Raw genomic sequence first — 15,677 nt, forward strand, 5'->3', positions numbered from 1 at the left:
GAATATTTTGATGAAAACATGAATTACCTTTGATTACTCATGGAATAAATTGGATAACAATATGGACAACAATGCTTGAATTTCATTAGATGGTTAATATACCTTTTTTCAGCTGTGCTTCCAGTGTTGGGGTGCCTGACGAGGTCCAAGTTGTTTATTAATCTTCATTTCTATGCCATGCATTCTCCCTTTAGTGTTATGTCCCCTGCTGCTGAGCCAGAGTGACAGTTGATTTAATTAGAATGCTGATGTGTGCCTGGTTGAGTGAGATTCAGTTGAATGCATGGATTGAGCAGCAAGGATGTTGCTCCCTGTGGGACTTTCTTCATACCTACTTTACCTGTAACCTGAGACATGAATAAACCTGATCCTGTTTCACCTATACTACTGGCTACCCTTCATCTTTATTTACCACAGAGTGCTTAATAAGTGTATCCATAATTAACAACTAATGAGCGATGGAGGAAGAGATTTTGTACATCCTATAGCTAGACATGATAAATTACAGGTGAAAGTGCATAATAAGTGCATTCATAATATTGCGGATGATGAACGATGAATAATAATCAAACTTAAACATTTGACAATTTATAGCTCAATCATAATGACAGTCCTTTCTATTTTGGCTACTACATATTTTCTATGACTATACGAGGGATAGTTTGGTACTTCCTGTCAATATGTATGATAAAGTACATGATTAGTACTTTCAAGGGCCTGGAGACTGTGTCCTCGCTTTTCTATGGCTGTTGGGTGAACTTGTGTGTGACAAAGTTTCCTGCACCGGGGTCTTCCCGACAAGCTATTTGCAGGAACTTGACAAATTTCCAATTTAGCTGTTGGTAGCCGGGATTGAAACATTTTATTATGACTTTCCTGCATGTACAAATGTTCCTGTTGTTGCAACTGTTCTTTAGATACTGTAGCTGGGGAATATGCCGGCAAGGGCAGATGCAAATCAGGTGGATTCGATCCTCTTCTTTATCGTTGCAATGTCTACATACTGTTGGACCGCAGTGTTTACATGCGGGCCAACTTGATATATATATGTATGTATGGAGTGGGTGAACGTGTTATAATGCTTTGTGGTGTGGCTCACTGGTTAGAGGCGGCAGACCCGGGAGCAGAAGTCGGCCCGGGACCAGGGTTCAATTCCCAACGCGGCAGGGTCGTGGACCAGGGTCAGCGGACTCGACAATTCTCGCTTCGGTGCCTACTCTAACCTGGGGTCCCACTCGGCAACTCTGGGCATTAGCTTGCCTAATCTCCACAACGGCCCCATCAACGCCGGGGATGCCTGGCTCCACCTTGGGGATTCCCAGTAGGGACCATCCCACAGGGAAAGCCAGGACGGGTTCCCCAGCGGTATACAGCGCCGGGACGCCCCTTTGCTGGGGCAGCTGTGCGCTTTACAAGTATACAACATTTAACATTTTAAAAGAACTATCTTTTATTGATTATACAGTGTGATCAGAGAGGATTTCCTACATATCATGTATTGTGGGAGCACTGAACAATCATGAACACATAATGTAAACTGTTCCACTATTCTCCCACACCCCCTGTACTGCCCAGGCATGGTAAAAGACATACTCAGGTGTATATGTGACATTTCAATATCCCATTATTCAGTTTACCATCTTCACAGCCTAACAGTCTGTGCCCCAGGCAAGAATTGACACATCTAATTTTAGACCGCAGTAGCTATATAATCTTCGTGTACCTTCCCCTATTATTCATATATTCTCAGGTTCCACAACTGGCCCTGCCTCATTTGCGCGTAACTCTAAGAGCATCTGTATCCATGCCAGAAGGTCTTCTTCCATCTGATCATTTTGCCTGACATTTCTCATTCGACCCTCTACAGCCACTGCCCGTTCAGATTTATACCTCATCCATTCTTTATATCTGGGTGGGTGTCCCTTCATCCACTTGATGGCGTTTGGTTATTACCATCCCCAACATTAGGAATCTGAGGCTGAGTTTTTTTCTTTGCGAGGGCAGGATGAAGGCCCAGGAGTACCTCTCGGGTGCACCCTCTATCTCTCAATCAATGGCCTGTTTTAAGCTCTGGAGGACTTCCCTTCTATAGGGTATAATTGCGGTTCAACGGCATACCATGTACAAGAAGTCAGCGTCTAGCACTCCATAGCGCAGGCACTGATCTGAACTCGTACGGTAGGTGGCGTGAAGGGTTTTAGGGGGTAGACATAGTTGGTGTACGTAATTATACTGTATAAGTTTAAAGCAGGCTTCAGAGCTCACGGTATGAGTTCCCTCATATATCGTGCCCCATTCCTGTGTTGTCAATTCTATTTCTAGCCCTTCAGCCCTATTGAGTATGTGATTTTGGGGATAGTACCATAGAGTCCTCCTAGAGCTCTCTATATATGTGCCACCTGTCATGTCCAATAATCTGCTCAGTGTTTGGGAGGGTATGAGCTCATCTGGGAAACTAGGCCACAGCTCACGTGCTGTAGCTGACATTTTATTGTATTGTGAATACTTTCCTGCACCCAAAGCAAAGGATTCTATTGTATAGTCTTGTGTAATTAATTGATTCCCCCAGATAAAGATATCCCGACACATTGAATCCACCTTCCCTCTTTTTTCACATCAACATAGTGATTTTGATATCCGTGAATGGTTTAATCATCCAAATTGGCATGTCTCATGTGTATAACTGTTCTAACCACCTGTTCCAAAATTTGGCCCATTTGCCTGATCAAGTAGGGCCACATGTGTGGGACACGCGCCCTACACATGAGGAGCTCTGGAAGATTGTGGCACCCTTCAGTGTTGCCGAGCAGCCTCTTCTCCCAATTATCTCCTTCATCAAACCACTGACCAGATGCTGAAGGTGGACTGCCATATAGTATAGTTCCAGGTTAGGTAGTTCGATGCCCCCCCCCCCCACTACCGTGTTTGTCATAAATGTGTTGCCCTATCCTCTTCCGTTTCAGGGACCACAACAAGTCAATGAGGAGACTGTCCAGTTCCCTAAAGTATTGTCTAGGGATCTAGTATTGTGTATTGTGTGGGGTATAGAGGCAGCAGGGTAGTACTATCATTTTTACTAGTGCCATTTTTTCCCATCAATGTAAGAGGGAGATCCCTGAAAAACTGAACAGATGCTCGTAATCCGGTAATCACCCTATCAATGTTCATATCCAGGAATCTGTGTTTCTCAGTGGCAATCCTGATTCCCAGACAGCGTACCCCTTCTGGACACCACGGCAACCCCAGTGTCAGGAGTAGTCCAGGATCCATTGCCACCAGATTCCCAAGCGGCAGGAGCTGGGATTTCTGGGCATTCACGGAAAGTCCAGACATCTCTGTCAATTCTACGAGATCTGCCTAGCAATATTCAGAAGCAGCATGAGTGCTCAGTGTCGATACCTATGACACATCATATGTCAAGTCATCTGACACCTGGGTGGACCTATCCCGTACTTTAAAGGCTTCACGCAGCATATTCCAATCCATTGCTATGGGTATTTTTTGCTGCCCTCGTTGCTCCTCCCTACATATTGCAGCACTTTCGACTAGGCTCCACTTCACTATTCCACCTTCCACGTCTCTATGCTTGGTGGCCTAACTGCCTTCCATCTCCAAGTTATGTGCCTCTTTGCTAGTAGTAGCCCTAGGTTAGCAAATCGTGCCTCAGCTTTATATCCCTTTGGTTGTGGATATATCCACAGTATGCAGACTTCACCTCTTTCCAGGACTGCCCTCCAACCACATCTGTTGGGATTTGCACTATCTGCGCCCAGTAGTGTGTAAGTGCCGGACATGCCAATAATATATGAATGAACACTGCGTCTGCCTCCGTACATCTTGGGCAATTCGATGTTGCTGCAGGGTACATCTTTTGCAGTCTATGTGGTGTTAGACATGCCCTCTGCATGATCAGATATTGAATAAATTTAACTTGCACATCATGTGACACTACTTTAAGGTAAGCCAGAAGCGTCATCCAATCTTTATCAGTCGGCTCTATTTCCATGTCAGCCTCCCTCTTAGCCCTCCAATTCCCTAATGGGGAAACCTGCGCTTCTCTAATGTCCGTATATAGCCATTTTGTCAAATGCCTACCATTACCCTTTAAATGTAGCTTATAGACTAGTTCATTTGCAAGTCGCTCTTGCCCGTCCGGGGCCCACATCTCTATTAACCAGTTTTAAATATATCTCTTGCTTTCTAGGCTCAATAAAGTTTAATATTTAAAAGCTGGTCTTGAGTTTCAGGTGTTCTTCTTTCTCTGCAGGTTCGTTTTTTCACTCAGAGTTGCCCCAATCTGTGACTCCTTTGGGATTCTGGTGAGGTCAAAATGGAGAAGAAGAGCCCAGATATTCCTCAGAGCACGAATGCTTCTGCCAATGTGAGGACCACCACCATCAACATCCCTCCCAATATTCTGCCGAAAGATTACCTGTCCTGGTCAATTTTTAGCTCCATCTATATGAACGTATGTTGCGTTGGGATCCTAGCCATGGTATTCTCTGTCAAGGTAAGACACACATTGCCGGCCTATGCTTCTCTGCCTCACTTTTTTACTATTTTCTGCCACTTTTGAAAGGTTTCATTTCATTGGTATACTTGCTGCATCTGTCTGGTACACCAAACTCTCGTCTTTCTTTACATCTGAGCTTTTCCTGTTTAACTAGTTCTGTTTTCCCTGTGAACCCCTTTCTGTCTCCAGTCTCAAATATACAGCTGGTGAATAACTCCCTCCCTCGCAGGAGCATAAACTTTGAACTACTCATAACATTAATTGGACCTCAGGAAGGCCCAGGCCATCTACACTATTTTTTATGCTGCTAGAAGGCTCTTCATGATACCATGCATCAGTGTAAACACATCAATTATTTGTTTTGTTTTGCAATTACATTTATGTAGCTCTCCTTACTGCTGCCAAGATGCTGAAGCATTTTTAGGGGCTGGTGGCATGCTACTCTGTTCATTGCTGGTCATAAGTGAGAGCTCATTAGGGTGAATATCGGTTTTAATTCTGTCTCCAAGGTCCATTGTGAGTATCTAATAACTCAAACATGACAGTTTGTATTTCCTTTCAACAATATTTGAGGCATTCTTTGGCTGGATTCAAATGTCTCTTATATTTTTCGTTATTTTCTCTTCAATCTGTAGGTTTGGTTTAAATGTCTTCTAGGGATATTCATACCAAATCCATGGAAGGGGAATCTAAGAGAGAAAGCTTGCCAGGCGACACAACATCAACAGCTGATGGAACGCCTGCTCATGACAGAATGTGGAGGCATCAGAGTGTCATGCATGGGTGCTGTCAGGTCTCCTCTTTTGCTCAGTTACTGCTATTGGTAGAACTGTTGCTGGTAATGCCCTAATATATGACTTCCCAGACTCCACACTGGCACCCCTTATGAGCATCCTACACATGGCAACACATCTCATCCAGGGCCTGAAGAAATAGGAGTACTCCCATTCTGATGGACATCCATCGGCTCTTCTTGCCAGCCAGCACCATAGTCAAAACTTGCTGCATCAATAGCAAAGCTGTCTCGCCCAGCACCCCCGCTTATCTTACAGACAAACCCATCATCTCTGGTAGTTCTGGGCACACCATCAAACTGCAGACTAAAAAGTGTAAAAAATAAGAAAAATCAAGCCAACAGACTTTTTTCACCTATGCACACATGATCTGGAACAACATCCCCCTATCCACCAGGACCACACCAGCACTTCTTCAATTTAGGAAACAGTTGAAGCTCAGCTCTTCAACTCAGGGCTAATGTGCTCGTACCAACACAATTTCCAGCCACCAAGCTGTGTCTGGAGGAACTGGCACAACCACATCAGTGTAGTGTTCTGCTACCGATCATTTCAACACAACCACTGCTGGAATAAATTGGGATTTAGCCAGGTTTGCACGAGGCAGCCATTCTTGAGCCATATCTGGGATTTGGCTGATCCCATCAAATGATCCTTTTCTGTCCTTGTGCAGTGTGTGGTGTGAGAAGTTGGTCTGGCATATGCTGTCCACTAGTTATAGTGGGCACCTTGCACCGGTCCAAACAACCCTTATTGATGATAGGTTTAAAGACAACCTTTATTGAAAGCTATCCCAGTGGTAGCTATTGAGAGCAGCCTTCAGACTAAGTCTTGAAGGAGTGTGAAGCAGCTTGGTTTACCAGAATATAACCTCTTGAATGACCAAATGAAAGGAGAACCACACAAGGTATATATAAAATATATGTATTTATTACTAAACACTCAGGGGCGCTAGAGGGCGCACACACGGAATGGCCGCCTAACTGTGAGGCTCCCGTTCCCTGGAGCATTTATCCTTAAATTATCCTACTCTACTGGAGGGTAAACTCCCTCTAAAGCTGCTGCATCGACGCCGTGTGGGATCCTCCACGATCGGTCCAATTGTGGGATCTCTGGAGTTGACTGGGCCTGAGAAAATGATCCTACAAAATTCGCCGGCAGTGCCCCTGGAACTAGCGAGACGAAAGGCTCGGGTGCTGGTTGTCATGCAAGGCCGGTGCTTGCCACGAGGCGGCGGGCCCCGGGTGGGGGCCCGGCTGCGGAGACTGTTGTGCCCCTGGCTCTCGGCCCCTTACCCTGCCTGCTGGGGGCCCCCTTGGAGTCCCGACACCTGGAGGCTCGCACGTGCTGGACTGCCCTGCCTTTTCGCCGCAGACACTTGTCTGCGCCTGAGGCCATACACCCGGCAGGAAAATCGGAGCTGACCGAGGGGGGTGCTGTAGATCCCCGCAGGATTTGATGCGTGCGGTGGCCGCCGCTGGAGGCGCCGTCTCTGCTGCCCCGACCCCCGTCGGCTGCACGAAGGTACGGGATACTGCTGGGGACAGCGAGGTCATCCTTGCGACCTTCGGAGGTACGGCAGATCGTACTGATTGCTGCTGGTGGTCGTGAAAGGTGGCTCTGCCGAGGGGTGTTTCCCGGTCCTGCCGGGAATTGCGCACGGCGGGAGATCGTGTGCCTTCCACCCCACTGCGGCGAGCGCTGCGCTGGGGTGACCACGGGCTCTCCAAACCCCTGGAAGTACATTGGGATCTGCTGGCCCGGAGCTGGTGGGGGCGCCGAGGGGGCAACACGAGTGACTGCTACTTGCCGTGCAGCTCTCTGCGATGCTCTGCCCTGTCGACCTGTGATGACACTGTGGTCCGAGACAGTGGAGCTGCCGGGCACTTCTGGGCGCTGCTCACATAGCGGAACCTGCCATAGAAGCGTTATAAGCGACCGGTGTCTCCAGCATTTTACACCACATACCACGTCCAACTGACCTGTGATACAAGCTGTGCATTTGATACATGTGGATTCTGGTCGATATCGATGGAAACCTGTGAGTAATCCTTGCTCTTTGTCACTTTCCTTGTACCTGCGACCTGGTTGGGCAACTCGCTGTGCAACTTTTCAGACTGTGAGGCTTTATTAGCGCAAGGGGACACAGGGCATAATACTGGAAGAACACCTTGCTCAGAGATGAGCTAGCTGGTGTCACGACGCCTTACTCGGTCTAGAGGCACTCACCATAGCATCAGTGGACCCCAGGGTGGCGGGTGGTGCGAGGTGCAAAAGCACGATGGTGCGCCCCGAAAACCGCCAGACGAAAATAAACTTTGAGGGCGCAAGGAAGGGATCGAAGACGGTTCTCGCCGAGCTGGGGCCTAGTGGTGCGGACCTTACTGCCGCAGTCTCTCCCTCTAAAGAGCTAGATATGCACCGTCTGCTTCAGGAGATGCCACAGGGCTTCGCCACTGTGGTGGAGAAAGTGGACAGGATGTCCTCCAGGATGGACGCCCTAGTACATAAAGTAGACCAGCATGAGGAGCGGATCACGACAACGGAACAACGGATCTCGGACAACGACGACGTCACCGCCTCCCATACATCTCAACTCGCTTGCATGGATAATCTACTACGAGTTATAGCAGCCAAGAACGAGGACTTGGAAGCCCGTAGCAGGCGCAACAACATACACGTCACAGGCGTTCCGAAGTCCACTGACACTGGCAGGATGGAACTGTATGTGGAGAAGCTCCTCAGAGCGTCGGTGGGAGAAGATGCCTTCTCACCTCAGTTCATCGTTGAACGGGCAAATAGGTCGCTGGCCCCAGTCCCTAAACCTGGAATACCGCCTAGGCCAATCATCGCCCGCCTGTTGAATTATCGCGATCGAGACGTCGCACTGAGAGCAGCTCGAACCAAACAGAACCTGCACTACAATGGTGTCACATTCTCTATCTATCCTGATTTCACTCCCTGAGTGCAGGAGGAAAGACGCAAATTCCTGAATGTTAAAAAGAAACTGCGTGAGGCCCAACTGGACTATGCTCTGCTCTAGCCGGCGAAGCTGAGGGTGACACACCAGGGGAAGCAGCGATTTTTCACTAATCCGCAAAAAGCAGAAGACAACTTGAAGGCGATCCGCAAAACACAGAGGGAAGGTCGGAACGGCGATGCGGACCTCGGAGACAACCCACCATTGGTGGAAGATGACAATTGACACGAAGCGACCTTTATAGAACAGATTGCTCAAGTTCTGAAGGGCTCGAACCTTAAGACACTGTCCTAGAGGGCTCGGACACCTTACTGCAGTATGGGACTACTTAACCTCTCCAGTGGTAAAGTATTCCAGGGACCACTATCCCTGCCCTGGCCTCCACCGAGGGCGGTACAGTATGGGAGGCTACCGGAGGGAGTGGTGGCTGTGCGCCCTTGATGTTGTTTCCCCTACGGGTATACCCCAATCATGGGAACGAGTTGTGGAAGTTGTGGGGACGGGAGGTATGGGGATAGGTGGCTGCTGGCATGATTGGGATGCAGTAGTGGTAGGGGGGTTGGGTTCTTTTGGGGAGGGAGGCTTAGTTAACGGGAAGGAAGGGCGATTGGTTGGTCGTTGTGGTATTCGGTATCACCTGAGAAGAGATGGCTCTATGGCATCTACTATGGCATGCTTCGCTTCTATGATGTACCCTATCTTATGGCGGGACCGGGGTCTGATGCACAATTGAGTTGTATGTCATGGAATATAAGGGGTCTTATCAATGCTAAAAAGTGCCAAAATGTGATTACATACTTAGACCGCCATCAAGTTCAAGTAGCCATGTTGCAGGAAACACACTTACCACCGCAGACACGCACTACCTTTGCAGGCAAATGGGCTAGTGCCCGTGTTTTCTCTTCTTATTCTACCTATGCAAGGGGAGTTGCTATCCTGATCAAACGCACTGTGCCATTCCAAGCATGTGGTGAGCTACTGGACGCAGAGGGCCACTTTGCCCTAATGTGGGGACGCCTAGGCCGCGACACCATCACTTTAGTAAACTGCTATGCACCTAACACGGACATGCCCTTATTTTTTACCCCACTTTGGGGCAAAATTCTGGATGTAGGGTCTTGACACGTTATTTGGGGGAGAGACTTTAACTTAGCCTTGGTGCCTCAACTAGATAGGGCAGACGGAGTGACGCATTACAAACCCAGGTCCAGGGAGGCTATAGAGGGCGTGATTTCGGAGGGTGGTCTGGTGGACGTAGGGCACTATCTGCACCCTTTCCGGAAGGAGGGCACACATTTTACATCACTGACAGGCACATGGGCACGACTGTACTACTTTTTTACGTCTAGAGAGATCTATACGGGGGTGACTGGAGTGGTGCACCTTCCGAGGACATACTCTGATCATAGCCTGGTCCTGATGCACCTACAGGTGCCTGGATGGGACAACCCTAGACCACACTGGAGGTTGCAGCCAGCGGCCCTGTTAGACACCGTGTTTCGCACTGAACTCGGTGAGGAAATTGCCGCTTTCTTTCCTAGGAACAAGGGTTCTGTCGACTCAGTCGAACACATTTGGGAGCCATTCAAGGTAACGATCAGGGGATATTGCATATCAAAAAGCTTTGGGGGTCTGCGCGACATCCAACGCTCAATTCGCACACTTGATAGTGAACTGAAGGGCTTGGAAGCTCGGATGGTAGAGGGGAACAGTGCTGACACCCAGGCAGAGTTCAGAGATAAACTGACACAATACGAGGATGAGGCCAACAGGGAAGCAAAGTTTAAAGGGAAACACTGGCAGGCTAGGAAATACTGTGAGGGAGACAGACCAGGCAAGGCCTTGGCAGTGTTGATGCGCACCCCGCACAATCACAATACGATTCTGGAGGTCATAAACGATCAGGGACACACAGTCAGAAACTCAGATGACCTACTCTCCGCTTTCGTTTCTCATTATCATGCGCTGTACACCACCGCCGCGACCGCTGATGTGCCATATAATGACTTCCTAGGCGATGTGGCGCTCTGCTGGCTCAGCGATGGCGACAGGGCCTTCCTGGCCGCCCCTTTCAAATTAGATGAAATCCGGGATGCTATTATGTCGCTCAAGAATGGAAAAGCGCCCGGCCTGGACGGGATCCCAGCCAAGTTTTATAAAACATACATAGACATTATGGCCCCTGTCCTCCGTGAGGTCTTTGAGGAATCACTAGCTGACGGTATTCTCCCCTGCTCAATGCGCGAGGTCGTCATTACTTCGCTATTAAAACCTGGCAAGAGCCCTAGCGCCTGTGATTCTTATCGCCCGCTTTCGCTCTTGAACTGTGATGTTAAAATTCTGGCGAAGGTACTGGCTACCAGATTGTCTCTTCTGATGACCCGGATTGTTTTACCTGACCAATCTGGGTTTGTCTCTGGTCGAACCACCTCCCATAACCTGCGCACTCTGTTTTCCCTGCTCCTCACGGTACACCCTGACCTTCCAGTTGCAGCGTTTTTTTTAGATGCCACCAAGGCCTTCGATTCGGTCGAGTGGCCATACTTGTTTACCGTCCTAGCACGTATGGGATTCCCTAAATTATTCATCTCCTGGGTTCAACTGCTGTATACGCAACCAACAGCGAAAGTCCTGATTAACGGGCGCCTTTCACCCTCCATTGCCATTTCCAGGGGCACCCGACAGGGATGCCCGTTATCCCCTCTTTTGTTCGCGATAGCCGTCGAACCACTTGCCTGTAGGCTCCGCCAACTGCACCGTGAAGGCGCGATTCGCTGCTTTCAGTGCCAGATCGATGTGTCGTTATATGCCGACGACATGACGCTATTTGTCAAAGACCCGGCACATAACCTGAATCCCTTATTCAGGGAATTTGTTGTATTCGGTAGAATGTCTGGTGTACACATAAACTGGGCCAAGTCGCAATTTTACCCGCTCACGGATGCGGTTACCGACTTCCCCCTCGACTTTCCTCTGGAGTGGTGTCGTTCGGATTTACGATACCTGAGGATCCAAGTTTCACGTGATAAAGATGAAACATTACGCTTAAACTACGGTGTGGCAGTCACAAAACTTACCGCATTGATGGATCGCTGGATCTCCCTTCCCCTTTCCATGGCTGGTAGGGCGTCACTTATCAAAATGGTAGTGTTACCCCGACTTCTTTATCTTTTTCTTAATATCCCTTACTATCCGGGGGCTTTTTTCTTTAAAACATTGAAGTCAGAACTATGTCGCTTATTCTGGGAGGGTAAGAGCCCGCGGCTGAGATGGTCTATGTTGATTCAGCCATACGATAAAGGGGGTTTTGATGTGCCCGACTTTGAGGCTTCCTATTTATGTGCTCAAGCACATTATGCCTGTCACTGGATGGTTCCCACTCCATTCATGCCTCAATTGGTGGTGGAGGACTAGATTGCGCATCCTCTCAATGGGCTCCTCTATGGCCCGGCGTCGTCCATAATGACACCGCATACTTCTGTCACATGCACTATAGATGCCTGGTACCGCATAGCTAAGAGACTGGATTGCGGCTTGCTATATTCTCCTCGGTTGCCGCTGGCATACCACCCTAAGCTTGCACTCCTACAGGAACGTGGCTTCCGATTGCTCTGTGAGCGCTTACGAGTCACCTGTTGGGGCGACCTCTTCTCAGCTGGCCAGTTCAAAACTGCGGAACTTTTCTTCACTTCTCACAACCGCACTCCGCTTGGTGTGTTTTACTACATACGACTGCGCCAGGGGATGAGGGAATCCTGCCTGACTTTCCCAGTGAGCCTGAGGTCCTAGCTTCGCTTCACTTCATGCTGTGTTCGCAGGACGGCTCACATTTAGTGGCGGGCATGTATCGCCATATCAGGGCGTGTAGTCCGGGACCGGAGGCCACGGCTCGATCACTTTGGGCTTCTGAACTAGCAATTGAGATTACTGATGAACAGTGGCTATATTGCTGTAACCTCACGGCCCTCCTAACAGCCAGTAGTAGACTCAAGATAATCCACTACAAATTCTTGCAGCGACTATACTATACCCCGGTAAAAAAATACAGGTTCCGCCTGTCCGATAACGATAGATGTGAACGTTGCCGTGCGGAACATGCAGGTTTTCTACATCTTGCCTGGGAATGCCCCCCTGTTCGCCTCTACTGGCAGCAGGTACACGACGCCCTCGAATCAATAATTAGAAACTCCATAAATCCTGATCTATTGCTAATGATCCTGGGACATACACCGCATATCCCTAAGGCCTGCAGGAAATTCTTGGATATTGCACTGCTTCTTGCAAAACGGCGCGTTGCATGTAGATGGGGTCGTGGTAGGGCCCCTAAATTTAAGGACTGGCTTGCAGATATGACTCACTGTCAGGAGCAATACGCAACTTTTACTGAACTTCTCCCGATTTCAAGTAGGCCTAATGACATTTGGGGCCACCTGATTAGCTATCTGCTGGCCCAGGCAGATCGAGATGAAGGCCCGGATGGAGGTGGCACCCGGAGTGGCAAAGATGTCCGTGTGTGATGAGCCTAGCCATACAGTTACAATCACCATTGTGTGGATTCAGATTATGTTCATTTGCTACATATGTAATTATATATCCTACCGACTAACATGGTTCACCACTGTCCGCTGGCAATATGCTTAAAGCCACCAGATATTTACCCTTTACATTCCCTTGTGCGAGCTGTGATGTGACTCCTTTTCTATGCATACTAGTGATATGGCACTACCCCTGATTGACGGACAATGTACTCACTCTGATGACCGCCCGTTGCCGCAATTTATGCTGTTGAATTGCCATGTACTATCAATGCTAACTGTTACAGGTGTTGCTTCACTGAACCGTAAAACCAAACCCTTGTATTGTTTTGTGTTAGAAAATCAATAAACAAAGTTTAAAAAAAATATATATATATTACTAAACACTCTTTACTGACCTCTTTATGAGATTAGAGAGCAAGATACACAATACTAACACTTTAGAACTTCAGAACTTTAGAACTTCAGTAAATAGCGCAATATACAGTGGGCCCCAGGGGGAGACCAAACCATATATTAAAAAAAGTGGTATAAGAACCACGACTTGACTAGACACAGTGCCTAGAGCACGTAGAATCGCTGGGACCCCAAGGATCCAACCGCGAGCTCCGTTAGCTTCTACAGGGAAAGTTGCTGTTGGAATTTTAAAGTTAAAGGACACTTAGGAGAGGACTTTGAGCAAACCCCTTTAGACTTAGGGGGTCTAGAGCCAACACCAACTGGAGCACTGGTGTACTCGAGTTACCTTACCCAGGGAAGCTGGGTGCATAGTTGTCAAATGGTGTTGGGTCCCATCATCGTTTTCAATGGCGACCTGCTGCAAAGTGCTGCTGCCAGGAAGAGGAGAAGTGTCCGGAGGGATCCAAGCCTGGATTGAAGATGTGAAGAACCTGAAAGCAGAGGGGACAGAGTCTGGGTCACTTGCCAGTGACCAGGGGCCTGAGAGACGAAGGCCCACCGATGTCGAGTGATTCAGGTGCAAAGAGGTGAATCTTGACTCTGCAGCCACGAGGACCAGGAGGCATCGATGATGACCAGGAGCTGGACTTGAGCTGTCCCACAAAGAATGTCGAGTGCTGCGGCGTCGGGGCTCTGATGGAACACAACAAGTCTTGGCAACAGCAATCCATGCAGGAAGAGAAAAGATGCTTTGGTGCGGACCAGCAAGGTTCAGTGGACTCCCCAAGGGTTGGAGAGTCAGGGCATGTCTGGAGCAACCAGGTAAGCCCAATTAAACGTAGAGTTGCCTTCACAGGGACCCACCAGTCGACGGACTAGGGATCGCAAAGGGACCTCGAGAGGAATCACACAATACGAGCCCACGGGACACTTGGTGAGTGTAGGCCAGTAATCTTCGGTGGAAATGTTGCTCTGAGCTTGGACTACAAGTAGCCCAAAGCACAGCCTCAAGGATTGGCAAGAAGCATATGCACTTGCAAATGTGCACTGTGTCCAGGGGTCGCAGTGCCACGGTCCCCACAAGAGCTACGGGTCTCAGCTTTGCTGGGAGCTCGGGTCAGCCTCTGGGAAGTCTGGGAACCCACCTCCTGTGTTGCAAATTCTTCAGAGTCCGGTGGGAGCTTCAGAAATGCAAACTGGACAGAGTCTATGGTGCCTGCCAAGCAGGGGAGTAACTCCTTTACGCTAAGGGAGATTCTTCAGTCATCTAGCGCCTTGTAGATCGTCAAAGTTCCAGGATTATGTATCATCCTAAAGTCCTGTAGTAGTGGGTTCCTACTTTATACCCAAGGAAGGGGTGGGACAAACTCTGGTGACCCACCTATGGAAGGGTCAGGATAGAGGGGTGGTTACACCCATATCCTTTGCCCAGTTTCGCGCCAGAGCAGGGGCTGGTAGCCCCTGCAACCGGTTTGAGCTGGACTGTGCGCAGGGACACCAAATGTGCCCCCAGGGCAGACATCAAAGCACTCTTAGAGTGTACCAACCCATCCCCATACACTAAAGCCAGTCTGGGAGGTGGTTACACCTCCCTGTGACAGCATACCTATTGTCCAGGCCTCCTGTGCCCGAGTTTCGTCCAGCAGCAGGAGGCCAGACTCGTGTCTGTGGCTGCAGCATCCATTTTGTGATGCCATGGGTCTGTTAAGCTGGTACTAGGTGTACTGGTGCGGTCACGTTTTTCCCTCTAGGAGGGTGGAATAATACATCCGCCGCCAGGAATGGCGCGCGGGGGTATGATTCCAAGGTGTTTGACAACAAACACGACATGTTTCCTTGCAGCCATTCCAAACTTAGCATTTACCATGAGGTTATAATGCACTTAAGAGTATATGGTCTGGCTGCATCACCGAACAACCCCGGAGAATAGATTCCAAAGGCTGCAGAGGGGCCCTGATCATGCATGGGCACCCTCTCACACAAAACCCAGCACCGTGCTTGCAGGATTGAAAAGTCCTGCCATAGGGGTGACTGGTAGGTTTATATGTGCAGTGATCTAAGGTAGATTTCGGGAACCTATATGTAAGTAGGGGGTGCATACACCACCTTACACAGGCTGCTGTAGCAGACCTGTTGTGTCATTTTGGAAGGCTGCCCAGGGCTGGCATAATACATGCTGCAGCCCCTGGTAGGCCTCTGGGGTACCTATGGCCTAGGTACATAGTGTCCCATATACTAGGGACTAATAGGGGTACCCCAGTATCCAATCTGGAGTGTACCTAAAGAACATGGAATCAATGTAAAAGAGTAAGCAGATAGGCTGGGGCCGTGAATAGCAGGATCCCAGCCAAACTAAGTCAAAAGCCATCAAAACACCAGGAAAAAATGTGAGGCAACCATGCAGCTAGATACCACCTTCCTACATGTGGACACCAGGACACAGTAGTGGTGCCAGC

General features: G+C 48.9%; 1 long non-coding RNA gene across 2 annotated transcripts in view; it reads left to right on the top strand.

The window, feature by feature from the left end:
* Positions 1-15,677, top strand: part of LOC144824799 (uncharacterized) — a 642,332-nt gene that overhangs the window by 126,667 nt on the left and 499,988 nt on the right. For both annotated transcript variants that reach the window (XR_013609122.1, XR_013609121.1), the window contains exon 3: positions 4,268-4,510. This is a non-coding gene — a long non-coding RNA (uncharacterized LOC144824799). The remainder of the gene's footprint in view (positions 1-4,267; positions 4,511-15,677) is intronic.

This window comes from Lissotriton helveticus, chromosome 3_1 (assembly GCF_964261635.1).
Source record: "Lissotriton helveticus chromosome 3_1, aLisHel1.1, whole genome shotgun sequence".
Taxonomy (NCBI): Eukaryota; Metazoa; Chordata; class Amphibia; order Caudata; family Salamandridae; genus Lissotriton; species Lissotriton helveticus.